This window comes from Pseudophryne corroboree, chromosome 9 (assembly GCF_028390025.1).
Source record: "Pseudophryne corroboree isolate aPseCor3 chromosome 9, aPseCor3.hap2, whole genome shotgun sequence".
Lineage (NCBI taxonomy): Eukaryota > Metazoa > Chordata > Amphibia > Anura > Myobatrachidae > Pseudophryne > Pseudophryne corroboree.
Genome location: NC_086452.1, coordinates 211,908,424 through 211,924,097, shown reverse-complemented (window position 1 = coordinate 211,924,097; position 15,674 = coordinate 211,908,424). Strand labels below are relative to the sequence as shown.

The 15,674-nt window shown below is 47.2% G+C and overlaps 1 long non-coding RNA gene across 1 annotated transcript in view; it reads right to left on the bottom strand.

The window, feature by feature from the left end:
- Positions 1–431: 431 nt before the first annotated feature.
- LOC134956899 (uncharacterized) overlaps positions 432–15,674 on the bottom strand; it is an 86,657-nt gene continuing 71,414 nt past the window's right edge. The window contains exons 5-6 of the long non-coding RNA XR_010186274.1: positions 4,738–4,779; positions 432–951 (exon numbers count right to left, since the gene is read on the bottom strand). This is a non-coding gene — a long non-coding RNA (uncharacterized LOC134956899). The remainder of the gene's footprint in view (positions 952–4,737; positions 4,780–15,674) is intronic.

The window sequence follows — 15,674 nt, the reverse complement described above, 5'->3', positions numbered from 1 at the left end:
TTTGTTTGTCTAGATTCGAAAAGATATATGAATTAAAATCTCCACAAAGTATAATAGGCCACTGTGAGTGAGGTTGTAATAATGCTAGTATAGACTGAAACAAAAATTTAGAGAAAGAATTTGGTGCATACACATTACAGTACATAGTATATATGATTGACCTCTTCGTTTAATCTCACCAGAGACGTAACGTCCTTCTGTATCCGCTACACACATCACCACCTCCACATGAAAAGAACCCTTAACCAGAACTACTACACCTCTTTTTTTCGAGGTAAAAGGAGCAGTCATTAGTATCTTCCATCCTAATATATTCAGTTTATCAGTTTCCGGGGGAGTCAAATGTGTTTATTGCAAAAGAGCGAGGTCTATTTTAATTTTTGAGAGATATAATTAAATTTACTTTCATTTTTTGGGGGGAGTTTATACCTCCCACATTCCAAGAGGCTATATTAAGTTCTGTCATAAAAGGTTAAATACAGTAAGTACAAAGCAATTGAGTTTCAGATATTAATTGACATGAATGCACATATGACAGACTCCACAGGACAGCACACGAAATCCCATTAAAAGAGAGGGGAGGGAGGGACATAGGAAAAGCATTAGGATGCAGCAAAACAAACAATCCAAGAAAAGCAAAAAAGAGAAGAAAGATTTTGGTGACTATGGATGGGCCACGGATCGACCCATACCCCCAAGGGAGCAGGTGTAAAAACAATCCCAGGCACATCCAAGTCACCAGTAACTTGGTAGAACAACAACCGGGAGGAAAATAGCTCAACAAAAACCATACATTGATAGTAATATATCTAACCAAAGGAGTGTCACTCCTATTTACCACCATGCACAGCATAAAAATTTACATCTGTAGAAACGGAGATGCCTTGCGAGATGACGTATCAAAAAGAGTTACAGAGGAATTCCAAATATTCATTAGAGAGCCATCAGGAGCTATCGAAGAAAAAAAAATGTTAAGTGGTCAACTATTACCAGAAGGGAAGAGCGGTCATAGACTATAGCAGAAAAATCCTGTGAGGCTAGAATAATCCAGAACGTGCATCAGAGATTTATATTCAGTTATTATAATTGTCTGACTGTGGCAATCAGAAGCCCGTTTTCATACGGCAAAAATGTTGTATATTCCCTCACTCAGGCAACAGAGCAAGACAGATGTTATAGTAACAGAGTTATTAATCCTGATAGCAGTAGCTGGCTCTCATAACACAACCAGACCGATGATAAGGAACTGTGAGAATACCAGAAAGCCTGATAAGAAAGTCATGTAGTTAAGGTGGTGTTACCATCTTATAAGAGCCTTACAGTGCTCGAGTATAAATATCAGGGACGTGCAGTCAGGGGAGGCAGGGGAGGCAGTGCCTTCCCTGTCATCAATGATTCAAATAATACAAAGAAGATACTTATGACACATATTCTGTGCCATAAGTATCTGCTTTAGCCTTTGTATTATGTTAATCATTTTTTACCAACTAAAAAACAGTGTCAGTGTGTTTTGGAGGCCTCCCGCTGTCAGTGATGAAGGGCTGGAAGCGGGGGTTGGGGCCAAGCATCGGATAGTCATAACCCATTGATAAAAAAACCTGTAAGCGGCACCTCGAGAAGTGCCGCTTTGACAGGGGCGTGCTGACAGCCCTTATCATGCAAGCACGCCCCTGTCACTGATCTCATGTGATTGGCCGATTACGGGGGCAGCGGGGCGGGGGCAGCACTAATAATTATTATTTACATTATTTTATTATGCGCCTGCCCGTCCCCCAGTAACGCACAGCTGCTGCCAAGTGCAGTCCAACCTGAGGGGGAGGAACGGCCGCGATTCCTTCTCCTCTCACATGCAACTGCCATACCTGAGCTGCGGTGACAGAAGAGGACCACACTGGGTGCCAGGATGTCTGTGCTGTACTCCCCCAGTGACCCAGAGCACAGAAGCAGCAGCAGCCTCTCAGCCTCCCTGGCTATGAGTTCCCAGTTCCCCCAGTCTGCAGCAGGCGGCTGGGGATCAGAGACAGCGGGTAGGTGGGCGTCCGGCACTTAGCACCAGACTCCGTCCGCAGCACCAGTGCCGGATTTAAAGCAGGTCGTGTGGGGATCAATGTGCTCGGTAAACTACTCCCATGCCTGGGGGCTCTGCTCCATACTCTTTTAGCCCAGCCCAGGCTGCTGGCTGACTGCAGCTTCGGCAGAATTAAGATGGTGGCTGAGGGCATGATCCTCCACATCACAACAGGGGGCACTGACAGGTAAGGCACTAGCTTCTGGCCCTCTACAGTATGTTTGTGTAAGTTGTAACTGTGTGTGCACACTTTGCCCTCCCATGCCTGTTACAATGACAGCGTCTGTGATGGGGTGCTGCAGCTGGCCTGGCACCCTGGCACTTCAAGATGGCACTTGGCTTCACAGAGGCCACCCTCCCTTGTCCCACTGCCCCATGTACCCCGCAAATCATGCCTGCCATGTTTATCTCTGCGCTTCCCACTTCCGTGTAATTAAACTAGACCACAACTCCAGGGAGCCTGAGGGCGGCAGCCTGATCACCCGCACTGAGGACACCATCTGCAACAGCGGCCTGGGTGCCACAGGGTCCTCCATGGTGCATGTACCTTACAGTGTCAACTCGGTGATCAGGCAGCTCACCCTTAGCAATTTGTCACGGAGCATCAGCAGCCCATAGATGGAGAGGCAGCAGTGGTGGTGCCTGAGAGTGCCGGCACTCCATGTATCCTGCAGCCCCCATCCCAGCTGCTGCTGCAGCAGGGCCAGTCCTGTATACCCACACAGTGTTCTGCAGAGTGGGCATAATTGCCCTGTGCCCATTGCCCTATCACCTATGTCTACCAGCAGGGCCACACTGGTCATCTGACAGTCTGGTCCAGTCAAGCAGCAGATACACCTCCTGGCGATGCGCTCTGTGGGTGCGGGTTTTGTACAATTTGGCTGTGTCATGATGTCACTTTGAACAGCAACATTGAAATAGCATGTTGTAATTATTTATAGAGCCATGGATTAAAATTGTTAATAGTTATATATATACCCTATATATGTATTTTATCTAAATGTGATTTCAATACTGTTTGCGGGAGCGATATACTAATAGAGGGTCCAGCCAGCGCGAGAGTGCCCTTGTATCTAGATACCTCAGGAGCATGAGCATGCTGATGGGGAAGAGAGGGAGAGGGGGTCCGCGAGACGAGGACAACGGCTGGGGGGAGCGAGACCGGCGGTTGATGGCGCAGGAGTTGGGGGAGCGAAGAGGACGGGAAGAGAGCGGAGGAGAGACGGAGCGCCGTGGACAGGCGGGACGAGAACCGAGACTGACGGAGGGGCGAAGGAAAAGGGACCGCGCCGGCAGCTGGATAGCGGATCTCTGAATGAAGGGCAGGGCTATAACCGCTTCGTGATAGGTGGCTGTATCTGGAGTCCCTGGGAGTTAGGAGCGCCAGCTGTGAAGACGGAGTAAAATGTACTGCCGCAGGAGACACTGATGCGGTGAGGTGGCGCTGTGCTGCTGAGGGCTAGTTAAGTATCTTTTCCCTATACTGATGACACTAATAGCCGTCCTGCTCATTTAATCATAAGCTGCTGCCAACCTCCAGGTGACAAAGACAGTAAACGGGTTGCATACTCGTGATTTACACTGATTGCTCAGAAAGGGTATAGATGACAGACCGGGAGCCCCTGAGTCCTCAGCAGTGACAAGAGGAGATTAGTCTTAGTACCATGTAAGGGGGCTCTCCCTACTAGCTCTAACCTCCGCTCCCCATCTCTAAAATATACAAATTGCTGGGGGAGGTCATGAAGACAGCTGGATAGTGGTATATAGATCCCGTACTACCTAAAGACTGTTAACAGCTCAGGTGTTACGTGCCTACATCTGCATTTTGTCTCTGACACGTAAGTGCTGTCAGGTTGTATAAAGCTAAATTGTTTGCATTATATTTCAAGTGCTGGAAGACCTGCCTAGAGACTCTACAAGCCTAGGAAGAAACTGGACCTGTTAAATAATAATTCTTTACTAGACACACCGCTTACTATACAAACTGATATGTAATGTAATACATGAATAGATAGGTGCCGTTGCGGTATAATGTAAGCGGATGTTGGATTAAAACAAAAAGGTGTACATCTAAGTCGAAGTGGAATAAAACTTATTATATTAGATGTACTCTCAGAAGGTCCAATATTCGGACAGAATAATGCCCCTTGAGCACCTGAGGTATCACTGTGGATAATGCTATGGACTCAATAGGCCTTCTATTATCATTTACCTACAACTGACCAATAAATTGCACTCGATGTGATCTCCTGGATTAAGAGAGACTAGCATGGTACTATTCCGTGGCAATTAGAGACTATATCTATCTGGTACCACGGGAAGGATCGAAGCCATTATTGGATGGTATCGTACTGTATTGAAAGTATTGATGGACTTGCCAGTGGAGAATGACCTTTTTTTGTGGTTGAAAGGAACTGTATCCAGATAGCAACGTATCATTATTACCCGGGTATTTATTAGTGGTTATACCGGTATATTCCAAGGTTATGCAAGTTTTTTGGTACCAAGGTAACTTTGTTTTGTAGTGCATGCACATATTATGTATAGGCAGGTAATAGGGGTATATTGGAGATGTGGGGCCTATATATGATCAACAAACACAGTTAAGTCTAATACATAGAGTAGAGGTGAATTATAACCCTATAAGTTAATAAATAATAATTACTTACCGTGACCAGAGTTCGGTGTGATGACGAGAAGTTCTTTCAAACCTGTAAGTGAACCAAAGGTCTGTCATTGAGAAAGTTGGTAAATCCAATTATAATATTTAAATAATACATTCTACTAACATAGGGTTTTCCCAAGCGAACCCACTATAATTGCTCTAGCTTGGGTGGAGGCACTCATAAATAGAGTCGATTACACATCTCTGACCTATTCAATAGTGTACTCTGTGGCATAAACAGGGTTACATGTGGAGGCACTGCTGAGATCCAACAATATAGGGGTATTCTTTTTACCGACAGGTTATAATCTGTAATGGATATTTAAAATGGAAGAGACATCTATCGGTGGTGTGTAGAGAAGCGAATAAATACTCACTGCAGTTTTGGTTTGCAGGGAAATTTTAATGCAGTCAGTGATGAGGTAGTGTTAAAAGAAATCAGCAAATTATATGGAGTGAGACAACCCCAGGTAGTGGACCGATGGAAGGGGGCGTTAGGGGACACTTTTATACTACTCATTCGCAATGAAGGTGACTTGGACCCTACATTACTCCCTGGAATGATAATTTTGGGAAGTTTCCCAAGAAGGAGGTTACAATTACTTTGGCCCGAAGAGATCAGTGAAGGAGAGGAAGGAGCTATGCCTGGGGAAGGGGATAATAATACAGCGCCCGCCGCTGGGGGAGATATTCCTGATAGTAGGCCAGATAAAGGGACTGGATTGGATAAAGATGTTGGAGATATACATGATGCCAAGGCTGAATCGGTGGTTGATAAGGTGGTGAGCCATTTAGAAAGGTGGCACTTCGAAGGAGGGTATCGCAGACTGCGAATATTCTCAGGAATTACCCCTGTGCCTACTGGAGAGGAGAATTATGAATTGTGGAGGGAGGCCGCCATTCAACACTCCGAGGAGTGGCAATGCCCCGAGCATGTGAAGCGACAACGGGTGGTAGAGAGTCTGAGAGGACCCGCCATGGGGGTTATACCAGCTACCCGGAGGAGCAACCCTCAAGCCACTCTCTCTGATTACATAGAGGCATTAGACTTTTCCTTTGGGACATTGGAAGATGTTGGGGATCTGTTAGCTCGGCTAAATGGTACTTATCAGGAGTACGGAGAGAGCTTGACCCATTATATCTACAGGGTGGATAGGCTGATTTACAAGATCATTGATAAAGGTGGGATTGAAAGGGAGCAGGCCGATGAACGCCGGATGAAGCAAGTGCTGAAAGGGGCTCTAACCAACAGTCCTGTAGCACAAAAATTACGCTGTACGTTATGCAAGGATAGTCCACCTACAGTACATTAAACGAACTGGTGAGAGATGTGAAGATGGAAGAGGTGCAAATAGACAACAGGGAAAAAACCATTAAGAAGGTGAAGGTAGTGTTACCCGTTGCAGACAAACCTCCTCTGGATGAGAGACTCCTAACTTTACTAGAGGAACAGAATAAGAAGATTGAGCAGTTAATTGCCTTGCAAACCAGCAATAGGGCTAGGCCTTATATGCAGTCAGGTCTAGGCCGAGGGACGAGCAGAAGAGGAGAGAATAGGCAACCTTTAGTGTGTTATGCATGTGGTCAAGTGGGACATCAGGCCTTTGAGTGTCCTTTTCCGGATAATGATCGGAGGGGTAATAGTGGGTATAATCCTAGGAGGGCTGAACCAGCGGAAAACTCCAACGGGAGTTCTGTGACCCCCGCACAGACTCCCCAGTTATAAAAGTATATGCTATGGGGAGTGCTCAATGGTCAGATCAAATCCCTGATAATTTAATGGGGCCTGCTCCTGTGGTTAAGGCCATGGTTCATGGGCAAGAGTGTGTAGTCTTATTGGACAGCGGATCTCAGGTATCCATTGTGTTTGAGACCTGGTATCGAGCCCATTTGTCAGACGTTCCCATTCATCCTCTTAGTGGTCTCACAATCTGGGGACTTAGTGAGCAAAAATACCCCTACTTGGGATATATTGTCACCAGGATAACCTTTGAACCTGGCTTGAGCACTCTAAATGAGACTGTCCCATTGGTGGCTCTAGTGTGTCCCGATTCCCCGGGCGATAATGGGAAATTGCCCGTGATAGTGGGGACTAACACTAATCTGTTTAAAACACTGAGGGAGTGGAGTGACAAGCAGGATCCCGATCTCGGAAGGGCTATAGAGTGTTATTGTATTAATCAATTGAGGAAGGACCCACAGAAAACATTCGAAAGAGATGATAATGCAGGTCAAAAAGAGCCAATAAAGCTTCTTTCTTTGGAAAAGTGTTTTAATGGCAGTGACTTCGATACAGAAAGTAGAACCAAATTGATGGACCAACTTCAAAAGCGTGAGTCTGTGTTCTCCCAGGGAGAATGGGATATAGGTACTGCTCATGGTGTAGAACACTCTATCAAATTGACCAACAACACTCCTTTCAGAGAACGATCAAGACGACTGGCGCCTGCTGATTTTGAAGACGTGAGAAGACATTTAAAGGGTTTGCTTGAGAATCAAGTAATAATTGATTCGGAGAGTCCATATGCCTCACCTATTGTAGTTGCGCGGAAGAAAAGTGGAGACATTAGACTGTGTGTCGATTATCGTACCTTAAATAATCGAACCATACCCGACCAATACACTGTGCCCAAAATTGAGGAAGCGTTAGATTGTTTGCAGGGGAGTCAATGGTTCTCTGTATTGGATTTACGCAGTGGATACTACCAGATTCCCATGACAGCCGAGGATCGATGTAAGACTGCGTTTATCTGCCCGATAGGTTTTTTCGAGTTTCTCAAGATGCCCCATGGTATTAAAGGGGCACCTGCCACATTCCAGCGCATGATGGAAAAAACCGTTGGGGATATGTGCTATCGTGAAGTGTTAGTATATTTGGATGATGTCATCGTGTTTGGAAGAACGCTTGAAGAGCATAATGAAAGATTGCTCAAAGTATTAGACCGCCTTCAAGCCAGGGGACTAAAATTATCCGTGGAAAAATGTAAGTTTTGCCAGTCCGTGGTGAAATACTTAGGACATATAGTGAGCAGGCATGGAATTTCTACCGATCCCGATAAAGTTGAAGCTGTACATAATTGGCCCAGGCCCGTCAATCTTCACGATCTTCGGTCGTTTCTTGGTTTCTGTGGTTACTACAGGAAATTTGTACCTCATTATTCCGCGATTGCTCGACCATTGACCGACCTGACCAGGGGTTATCCTCCATGTTGTAAGAAACCAGCTGCTTTACCTGGGAGAGACGGGAGATACTTAAAGCCTCGCGAGCCTATCGGGGGAAAGATGGGACTCTTCCTGTGAGGAAGCATTCCAGAGCCTAAAACGAAGTCTGACTAATTCTCCTGTGTTGGCATATGCTAATCCCATATTACCCTATGAGGTGCACATCGACGCTTCATACGCAGGAATAGGGGGAGTTCTATACCAAGAACAAGATAACCAACTTAAACCTATTTGTTATATTAGTAGAGGGTTATCAGCTGGAGAGAAGAATTACCCAGTGCACAAGTTAGAATTTCTGGCTTTAAAGTGGGCAATTGTGGATAAATTTCATGATTATCTATACGGAGTGCCCTTTACCGTCCATACTGATAACAACCCCTTAACGTACATTCTATCCACTGCTAAGTTGGATGCGACGGGTCATCGGTGGCTGGCTGCTTTGTCCAACTATGATTTTATTGTTAAGTATCGACCTGGGGTTTCGAACGCAGATGCGGATGCTTTATCTAGACGACCTCAAACAGCCATAGATCCATCCACAGATGAATGGATTGAAGTACCCGCAGCTACAGTAAAAAGGTTTTGTCACCAAGTCAACCTTGTGTGTCAGGCAGATAGTCCTGCAGTAGCATCGGTGGGAGTATCCGAGTTGGTTATACCTCCTTTATATTGTCAGCTAAGTAAAGCTGATATGAGAGGAATCGAGGTGGTAGATACCGCACAAATGGCTCGAGAGCAGGAAGCTGATAATGATCTGTTGCCTATTCTGAGGATGTTAGATTGTACTTCTAAACATGAGAGCTCATTGTCACAACTGAGGGCCTGAGCTGACGGGAGGCAGCCTCAGTTGTAGGGGCTGAGATGTACCGGAACCTGGGAGGTTGTATCAGACCCCTGGACATGTAAGTAACATGAATAATAACTGCCCGAAGGCGTGACCACGACAACTTGGATAAAAGTCAATGATGTTTATTATGACAACTCCGCAACACAGCAGCAGTAAAAGAAAACGTAAAAGTCAGCAAAGAATAAATACAGTTCCTGGGAACTACAGGATGGCAGGAGCCACAGGGCACTGGTAGTGTGAGATAGTTCTTATAATCTTCTAGATGGAAAGTCCTTACCAGGCCCGACTGTAGCAATGGAGATAACCCAGGATTGTGCCAGCTGGTGTTCCAGGAAAAGCTGGGTTGCTGAAGATAAAACGGCTGCTGTGGATACTGGCTGGAACCAGACTGTTGTTAGCACGGAGTGGATACTGGCTTGATCCAGTTAAATAATAAATGAACTTGGGAGCGATGAAATATGAACTGAAATGTAGAACTTGAGAGCGGAGAAATAATAATACCGGTGGAGAGTGGTAAAGTGTAGAAAGGACACCGGCCCTTTAAGAGAAGTTGTACTCTGCTGGAAGCTGAGCTGGAAGCAGGTAATGTTGTAGCTGGAAACAGATGAATCCACAATGGATTGGAGAGTCAGGCTACACCGCAGGTGGAATGCTGGTGCGGGTCTCTATGGTGGAAGTCTTGAGACAGGAGCTGGAACCTGGAAGACAATCACAGGAGAGAGACAAACAGGAACTAGGTTTGACAACCAAAGCACTGACGCCTTCCTTGCTCAGGCACAGCTTACTTATACCTGCAGCAAGGAAGGGGTTGGCTAGGCAATTATGCAGATTATCAATACTGAGAACAGATTGGTGGAAATGATCAGCTGACAGAATCCAAGATGGCTGCGCCCATGCAGACACTTGGAGGGAAGTTTGGTTTGTAATCCATGTGGTAATGAAAACAGTAATGGCGGCGCCGGCCACCGGAGACAGGAGGCGCCAGGCTGACAGATGCACATCCAACCACGCGGACACAGCGGAGGCCGCGGCTGACGTAATCGCCACTCAGACACTCTGCATGCAGAAGTTCAGGGACGGCGGCGGAGGCCGCGGGAGACGCCATGCCAGGTGTAATATGGCGTTTACTGTGACAGCGTCCCAGAGTGACAGGAGAGGATACAGGAATGTACACATCAGGATAACAGATGGGATCCGGTCCTGGAGCGCTGAGCCAGCCTTAGGAGGCATCTGATGGGTAAGAAATGGCGTCCAGATACCCGGATCGTGACAGCACCCCCCCCTTTAGGAGTGGCCCCAGGACACTTCTTTGGCTTTTGAGGAAACTTGGAATGGAATCTCCGGACCAAGGCAGGAGCATGGACATCAGAAGCATTGGTCCATGAACGTTCCTCAGGACCATAACCCTTCCAGTCAATAAGATATTGTAGTTGACCGTAACGGTGACGTGAGTCCAGGATCTTGGCCACTTCATACTCAACGCCTCGTTGAGTTTGGACTTTCGGAGTTGGAGGAAGTGAGGAATGAAACCGATTCAAGATCAGCGGTTTCAACAGGGAAACATGGAATGTCCTGGGTATTTTTAAGAAGGGAGGCAACTGGAGTCTGTAAGCAACAGGATTGATGACTTGTTCAATCTTGAAAGGACCGATATAGCGAGGTGCAAACTTCATACTGGGAACTCTTAACCTCAAATTCTTCGTGGATAACCATACCCGATCACCCACCTTGAGAGCAGGAACTGCTCGACGCTTCTTATCCGCAAACTTCTTGTACCTGAACGATGCCTTGAGCAGAGCTGATCGTACGCTCTTCCAGATATTGGCAAACTGATGCAAGGTGATATCCACTGCGGGAACAGAAGTTGCTGGAAGCGGTTGGAACTCAGGGACTTTAGGGTGGAATCCAAAGTTAGTGAAGAATGGTGTTGAAGCCGATGAAGAATGATACTGGTTGTTATGACAGAACTCGGCCCAGGGAAGTAATTGAACCCAGTCATCTTGAGAGGAGGACACATAGATGCGGAGGAAGGCCTCCAAGTCCTGATTCACCCTCTCGGTTTGACCATTGGTCTGAGGATGGTAAGCCGTGGAAAACTTTAGCTTGACTTGGAGGACTTGACATAAACTTCGCCAGAATTTGGCTGTGAATTGAACTCCTCGATCTGAGATAATTTCTTCAGGAAGACCGTGGAGTCGGAAGATCTCTTGTATGAATACTTGAGCCAACTTGGAAGCTGACGGAAGACCGGTGAGAGGAATGAAGTGTGCCATCTTGGTGAACCGGTCAACTACCACCCAGATGGTATTAAACTTGTTGCACATGGGTAAATCTGTAATAAAATCCATCGACAAATGGGTCCAAGGTCGACGGGGAACAGATAGTGGAACCAGTTGCCCCGCAGGCGACTGGCGGGACACCTTATGTTGAGCACACTTTGGGCAAGATGCAATAAACTCCAAGACGTCCTTTTTCAGAGTTGGCCACCAATAGGACCTAGAGATAAACTCCAGGGTTTTTGGATACCTGTATGTCCGGCAAAACGGGAAGCATGGGCCCAATGCATGAGCTTCTTCCTTAGCATCGGTTTCACAAAACTTTTCCCTGATGGGGGCGTAGAGTCCATCCCTACCGTGGAGAATGCCAACGGATTTATAATAGGATGCTTGTCTGAAGACTCTGACTCATTTTCTTGCTCCCATGAGCGGGAAAGGGCATCGGCCTTGCGATTCTGAGAGCCCGGACAGAACTGGAGTTTAAAGTCGAACCTGGAAAAGAAAAGTGCCCATCTGGCCTGACGAGGGTTGAGACATTGTGCGCCTTTCAGATATAAAAGGTTCTTGTGGTCTGTAAGTATGGTGATTGAATGAGAAGCTCCCTCCAACAGATACCTCCACTCTTCTAGAGCGAGCTTGATGGCTAGCAACTCCTGGTCGCCAATGGCATAGTTGCGCTCAGCTGGGGAGAACTTCCGGGAGAAGAAACTGCAAGGGTGTAAATGGCCATCTTTAGCCCTCTGAGATAACACCGCTCCTACTCCAACGGAGGAGGCATCCACCTCTAAGATGAAAGGAGAGTCGATGTCAGGCTGTTTCAGAACAGGCGCAGAGATGAACCTTTGTTTTAAAAGATGAAATGCTTGCATGGCTTCTTCAGACCACTTGGACGGGTTAGCACCCTTCTTAGTGAAAGCAGTAATAGGCGCCACAATGGTGGAAAAGTCTCGTATAAACTTTCGGTAATAGTTGGCGAACCCTAAGAACCTCTGGACCCCTTTGAGGGTTAAGGGTACCGGCCAATTTTGGATTGCTTGTAGTTTCTCAGGATCCATCTCTAGTCCGGAACCGGACACAATGTACCCTAGAAACGGAATGGACTTGACTTCAAAGACGCATTTTTCTAATTTGCAATAGAGATGATTGACACGGAGACGGGACAGAACCTCTTTAACCCAAAAACGATGTTCCTCTAAATCGTTGGCAAAAATGAGGATATCGTCTAGATAGACCACGACATGACGGTATAGAATGTCTCTGAAGATCTCATTGACAAAATGCTGGAAGACAGCTGGAGCATTGCTCAATCCGAAGGGCATGACGAGGTACTCATAATGTCCGTCACGGGTGTTAAAGGCGGTCTTCCACTCGTCACCCTCACGGATCCGGATGAGATTGTATGCACCTCTCAAGTCCAGCTTTGTAAAGATGGTAGCTCCGCTAACTCTGTCAAAGAGCTCAGTAATCAGGGGTAAAGGATAACGGTTCTTGATGGTAATGTCGTTCAAACCTCTGTAGTCAATGCACGGCCGCAGACCACCATCTTTCTTTTTTACAAAAAAGAAGCCTGCGCCGGCTGGAGAAGAAGAAGGTCGAATGAACCCCTTTGCTAGGTTCTCTTTAATATATTCCTCCATAGAATGCGTCTCAGGCAGAGACAACGGATAAGTTCGGCCTCGAGGTGGAACCTTCCCTGGAACGAGATCAATCGGGCAGTCCCATTCTCTATGAGGAGGAAAGATATCAGCAGAAGCTTTACTGAACACATCCGTGAAATCTTGATATGGAGGAGGTGGAACATCAGACGACCTGGGGGAGGAAGAACAGACAGGCAATACTTTAAACAAACATGTCTCAGCACAGGAGGAACCCCATGCCAGGATTTGCGTAGTCGTCCAATCAATTGTAGGATTGTGAAGATGGAGCCATGGAAGGCCCAGGACCACAGGATGTGTGGCTCTTGGAATCACTAAAAAAGAAATAAGTTCGGATTGAAGAACTCACACTCTCAGACGAACTGGTAGAGTCCTTAAAGAAATAACTGCATCAAAAATTTTGCTGCCATCCACGGCAGTAAAAGAAATGGACAAAGGAAGTCTCTCGGTGGGTAGGGACCACCGTTTAACATAGGCTTCGGTAATAAAGTTCCCAGCTGCTCCGGAATCAAGGAGGGCAATGACGTTCCGATAACGTTGAGCAACTTGAAGCGAGACTGGGAGATTACAATCTTGAGGAGATGGAGAGGAGATCATTACTCCTAGCCGGCCCTCTCCTTGGCGAGCTAGGATTTGGAGTTTCCCGGACGTTTGGGACAGGCATTAATGGTGTGAGACGGAGCTGCACAATAGAGACAGAGAGACTCGGAGAGACGTCTTCGGCGCTCAGCAGGAGTTAAACGGGAACGGCCAAGTTGCATGGGCTCATCTTTAGATGGTGACAGTTGACGAGGAGGAGGAGCAGAAGATTTTGGAGCAGATGATCTTCCACGCTCAGTTGCTCTCTCTCTGAAACGTAAATCAACTTTCGTGCAGAGTGAGATCAGCTCATCTAACTTAGAAGGTAAGTCTCTGGTAGCTAACTCATCTTTAATACGCTCAGATAAGCCATGCCAGAATGCAGCATACAGGGCCTCGTCGTTCCATGCCAGTTCGGATGCCAGGATCTGGAACTGTATCAGATATTGTCCTACAGTACGTGACCCCTGGCGTAAACGGAGAATCTCGGATGAAGCTGAGGTTACCCGGCCTGGCTCGTCGAAGATGCGCCTGAATGTTGACACGAAGGCAGTGTAGGAAGATAGCAGGGTGTCGGACCTCTCCCATAACGGTGATGCCCAATCAAGGGCTGAGCCACTGAGAAGAGAAATAATGTAGGCAATTTTTGTACGGTCACTGGGAAAATTGCCAGGTTGTAGCTCAAACTGAATCTCACACTGGTTGAGAAATCCCCTGCAGAATCTTGGAGATCCGTCAAATTTTGCTGGCGTTGGAAGATGAAGACGTGGAGCAGAAATGGGTAAGGTGGGTGGGGTTATAGCTGGAGTCACTGTGGTTGACGCACCAGACGCGCCTGATCCACGGAGAGTTGTCTGAATCCCATCCAGCCGAGTAGAGAGATCCTGGAGACAGCGGATGATGTGGCCCTGTGCAGCCTCCTGATGATCTAGTCGGGCTGCCAGTTCTTGCATCGGCCTGGCCGCTTGATCCTGGTCTCCGGCTGGATTCATTAGGTCAGTGCTTACTGTCACAACTGAGGGCCTGAGCTGACGGGAGGCAGCCTCAGTTGTAGGGGCTGAGATGTACCGGAAACCTGGGAGGTTGTATCAGACCCATGGACATGTAAGTAACATGAATAATAACTGCCCGAAGGCGTGACCACGACAACTTGGATAAAAGTCAATGATGTTTATTATGACAACTCCGCAACACAGCAGCAGTAAAAGAAAACGTAAAAGTCAGCAAAGAATAAATACAGTTCCGGGGTACTACAGGATGGCAGGAGCCACAGGGCACTGGTAGTGTGAGATAGTTCTTATAATCTTCTAGATGGAAAGTCCTTACCAGGCCCGACTGTAGCAATGGAGATAACCCAGGATTGTGCCAGCTGGTGTTCCAGGAAAAGCTGGGTTGCTGAAGATAAAACGGCTGCTGTGGATACTGGCTGGAACCAGACTGTTGTTAGCACGGAGTGGATACTGGCTGGAACCAGTTAAATAATAAATGAACTTGGGAGCGATGAAATATGAACTGAAATGTAGAACTTGAGAGCGGAGAAATAATAATACCGGTGGAGAGTGGTAAAGTGTAGAAAGGACACCGGCCCTTTAAGAGAAGTTGTACTCTGCTGGAAGCTGAGCTGGAAGCAGGTAATGTTGTAGCTGGAAACAGATGAATCCACAATGGATTGGAGAGTCAGGCTACACCGCAGGTGGAATGCTGGTGCGGGTCTCTATGGTGGAAGTCTTGAGACAGGAGCTGGAACCTGGAAGACAATCACAGGAGAGAGACAAACAGGAACTAGGTTTGACAACCAAAGCACTGACGCCTTCCTTGCTCAGGCACAGCTTACTTATACCTGCAGCAAGGAACGGGTTGGCTAGGCAATTATGCAGATTATCAATACTGAGAACAGATTGGTGGAAATGATCAGCTGACAGAATCCAAGATGGCTGCGCCCATGCAGACACTTGGAGGGAAGTTTGGTTTGTAATCCATGTGGTAATGAAAACAGTAATGGCGGCGCCGGCCACCGGAGACAGGAGGCGCCAGGCTGACAGATGCACATCCAACCACGCGGACACAGCGGAGGCCGCGGCTGACGTAATCGCCACTCAGACACTCTGCATGCAGAAGTTCAGGGACGGCGGCGGAGGCCGCGGGAGACGCCATGCCAGGTGTAATATGGCGTTTACTGTGACAGCGTCCCAGAGTGACAGGAGAGGATACAGGAATGTACACATCAGGATAACAGATGGGATCCGGTCCTGGAGCGCTGAGCCAGCCTTAGGAGGCATCAGATGGGTAAGAAATGGCGTCCAGATACCCGGATCGTGACACTCATCATCAATGTCATCCAAGTCACGAGTTTTAGCGCGAC